We start from the raw sequence: 4540 nt of genomic DNA, 5'->3' as shown, positions 1-4540 counted from the left end.
TGCTAACCGAATTGAAAAATTCAATAGAGGAGTTAAGCAGCAGACAAGTAGAAGAAAGGATCAGTGAACTCAAAGACAGTGCAGTGAAATTTATCCAATCAGAGGAGCAAAGAAAAAAAGTAAAGACAGCTTAAAGGACTTATGAGACAACATCAAGTGAGCAAACAAGTATATGCATTATAGGGGGTCCCAGAAGTAGAAGAGAAAGGGGCAGAAATCTTATAAGAAATATCAGCTGAAAACTTTCCTAACCTGGAGAAAGAAACAGACCAGATTCAGGAAGCACAGAGAAATCCAAAAAAGATAAATCCAAAGAGCCCTCACATGGAGACACATTATAATTAAATTGTGAAAAGTTAAAGACAGAGAATCTTAAAAGCAGCAAGAGAAAAACTTGTCATGAACAAAGGAACCCCCATAAGACTATCAGCAGATTTTTCAGCAGAAACATTATAGGCCAGAGGGGAGTGGTATGATATATTCAAAAGGGCTGAAAGAAAAAACAAACAAACTGCCAATCAAGAATACTTTATCCAGGAAAGCTGTCCTTCAGAATTGAAGGAGATAGTTTCCCAGACAAGCAAGAGCTGGAGGAGTTCATTACCACTAGACCAGCCTTATTAAAATGTTAAAGGGACTTCAACCTGAATCAAAGGATGCTAATTAGTGACAAACCTTTGAAAGTATGTCTCACTGGTAAAGATAAATATATAGTTAAATTCAGAATACTTTATTGTAATGGTGGTGGGTAAATCCTTATAACTCTGGTGTGAAGGCTAAGACAAGATGATTAAAAATAAGCATAGGGCTTCTCTGGTGGCGCAGTGGTTGGGGTTCCGCCTGCTGATGCAGGGGGCTTGGGTTTGTGCCCCTGTCTGGGAGGATCCCACATGCCGTGGAGTGGCTGGGCCCGAGCCGTGGCCGCTGGGCCTGCGCGTCCGGAGCCTGTGCTCCGCAACGGGAGAGGCCACAGCAGTGAGAGGCCCGCGTACAGAAAAAAAAAAGCATAACTTCAAAAATTTTTAATGGATACATAAGGTAAAAATATGTAAACTGTAACATCAAAAACATAAAATAGAGGGGGGAGTAGAGTGTAGAACTTAAGTATTTGAAATTAAGTTGTTATAGCTTAAAATATACTGTTATAAATATGAGATGTTTTATATAAGCCTCATGGTAACTACAAAGCAAAGACCTATATAGATGCACAAAAGATAAAGGAGTCTATGCACACCCCTACAAAAAAAATCATCAAACCACAAAAGAAGAAAGCAAGACATGAAGGAACAAAGGAATTACAGCCAGAGAACAATGAACGAAATGGCAATAGTAAGTCCATATCTATCAATAGTAACCTTAAATGACTGAATGGAAAAAAAAAAAAAGACCCAATTATATGCTGCATACATGAGAATCACTTCAGGTTTAAGGACACATAGAGACTGAAAGTGAAGGAATGGAAAAATATCTCATGAATGGAAACCAAAAGAAAGCAGGGTAGCTATATTTATATTGGACAAAATAGACTTTAAGACACAGAACGTAGGAAGATAAAAAGGTCATTATATTATGATAAAGGGGTCAATCCAACAAGAGAATAAAAAATTGTAAATATTTATCCACCCAACATTGGAGCACCTAAATATATAAAGCATTTATTAACAGACCTGAGGGTACTCCCTGGCAGTCCAGTGGTTAAGACTTGGTGCTTTCATGGCTGGGGTCTGGGTTCAATCCCTGGTTGAGGAACTAAGATCCTGCAAGCTGCACAGCGTGGCCGGTGGTGGTGGGGGGATGGGAAACGAGACCTAAGGGAGGAAGAGACAGTAATCCAATAATAGGGGACTTCAATACCACACTTTCAACAATAGATATTTCATCCAGATTGAAAATCAATGAGGAAACACTGGACTTAAATGATACGTTAGACCAGATGGACTTAGATACATTATGACGTTCTATGCAAGGGCAGCAGAATACATATTCTCAAGTGCACATGTATCATTCTCCAAAATAGAGCATATGTTAGGCCACAAAAGAGGTCTTAAGATTAAGGAGACTGAAATTGCATCAAGCATCTTTTCTGATCACAATGGTATGAAACTAGAAATCAATTATAAGAAGAAAAGTGGAAAATTCACAAATATGTGGAGATTAAAAACCATGCTACTGAACAACCAATGGGTCAAAGAAGAAAACCAAACAAATAAAAAAAATTCTGACACAAATGAAAGTAGAAATGCAACACACCAAGACATGTGATGGAGCAAAAGCAGTTCTAATAGGGAACTTCATACTGCACTAAGAATCAAGAAAGATCTCAAACAACCTAACTTTACACCTCAAGGAACTAGGAAAAGAACAAACTAAGCCCAAAGTTAGTTGAAGGCAGGGAAATAAAGATCAGAGCAAAAAGAAATGAAATACAGGCTAAAAAGATAATAGAAAAGATTAAAAAAAATGAAGAGCTGATTTTTAAAAAAAAATGACAAATCATTTGCTAGACTTAAAAATAGAGAAGCCTCAAATAAATAAAATTATAAATGAAAGAGGAGATATTACAACTAGTACCACACAATGAATCATAAGCGAGTATGCTGAACAATTATACACCAATAAACTGCACAAACTAGAAGAGACGGAAAAAGTCCTAGAACCATATAACCTACAAGACTGAAGCATGAAAAAATAGAAAATCTGAACATACTAATTACTAGTGAGGAGACTGAATCAGTAATGAAAAACCTCCAAATTAAGAAAAGTCCAGGACCAGACAGCTTCATTGGTGAATTCCACCAAGCATTTAAAGAATTAATACTAATCCTTCTCAAGCTCTTCCAACAAATAGAAGTGGGAATCCTTCCAAACAAATTTTATGAGGACATCATTACCCTGATACCAAAACCAAAAAAGGACACTACAAGAACAGAAAACAACAGGCCAATATCTCTGATGAAAGTAGATACAAATATCCTGAACAACATATTAGCAAACCAAAATCTACAGCACATTAAAAGAATCATGCACCATAATTAAGTGGAATTTACTCCAGGGATGTAAGCATAGTTTAGTATCCATAAGTCAATGTTATAAACCAAGTAACAAAATGAAGGATAAAAATCATATGATCATCTCAAGATACAGAAAAAGCATTTGATAAAATTCAACATCCATTCTTGTTAAAAACTCCTAATATAGGGGGTGTAGAAAGAATGTACTTCAACGTAATAAAGGCTATATATGACAAGCCCACAGCTAACATCATACTCGATGAAAAGCTGAAAGGTTTTCCTCTAAGATCAGGAACAAGACAAGGATGCCTACTCTTACCAATTTTATTCAACATATTACTAGACATCCTAAGCAGAACAATTAAAATAGCAAGCAAGGAAAAGACATAAAAAGCTTCCACAAAAGGAAGAAGTAGATGAAATGCAGATGATATATTATATACAGACTACCCTAAAAACTCTACCAAAGAACTGTTATAATAAATGAATATAATAAAGTTGTAGGATACAAAGTCAATATACAGGCATACCTCATTTTATTGCACTTTGTAGATACTGTGGTTTTTTGTTTTGCTTTGTTTTTTTAAACAAATTGAAGGTTTGTGGCAATCCTGTTGTCAGATGATGGTTAGCATATTTTAGCAGTAAAATTAAGGTATACAAATTGTTTTTTAAGACATAATACTAATGCACACTGAATAGACTATAGTGTAAACATAACTTATATGCACTGGGAAACAAATTTGCGTGACTTGTGATTTGCTTTATTGCAGTGGTCTAGAACTGAACCTGCAATATCTCCGAGATATGCCTGTATTTTTTTGTTTTTCAACAAATTGAAGCTTTATGGCAACCTTGCATTGTGTATCAAGCAAGTCTGTCAGCACCATTTTTCCAATAGCATTTGTTCACTTCGTGTCTCTATGTCACATTTTGGTAATTCTCACAATATTTCAAACTTTTCATTATATTTGTTATGGTGATCTGTGACCAGTGATCTCTGATGTTACTATTGTAATTGTTTTGGGGCACAATGAACTGCACTCATATCAAGATGGTGAACTTGATAAATATTGTGTCTTCTGACTGCTCCACCAACTGGCAACTTCTCCATCTCTCTCCTTCTCCCTGAGGGGAGGGAACAGGCCTCCTTACTCCCTGAGACACAACAATATTGAATGTAGGCCAATTAATAACCTACATGACCTCTAAGTGTTAAAGTGAAAGGAAGAGTCACATGTCTTTCACTTTAAATCAAAAGCTAGCAACGATTAAGCTTAGTGAGGAAGGCATGTACAAAGCCGAGATAGTCCGAAAGCTAGGCCTTTTGTGCCAGTTACCAAGTGCTACTCCAGTGAACCCAGGGATGTTAAGAAAGTGAAACAGCCTCACTGCTAATACAGTAAGTCTCATACATATGAACAAGTTCTGTTGTGAGAGCGAGTTCATAAGTCCAATTTGTTTGTAAGTCCAATGCCTAGGTACCCAACTAATACAATCGGCTATATAGTACTGTACTGTAATCGGTT

This window comes from Monodon monoceros, unplaced genomic scaffold, assembly GCF_005190385.1.
Source record: "Monodon monoceros isolate NGI ecotype Baffin Bay Population unplaced genomic scaffold, NGI_Narwhal_1 Super_Scaffold_7, whole genome shotgun sequence".
Lineage (NCBI taxonomy): Eukaryota > Metazoa > Chordata > Mammalia > Artiodactyla > Monodontidae > Monodon > Monodon monoceros.
Note: the sequence above shows the minus strand (reverse complement) of the source record.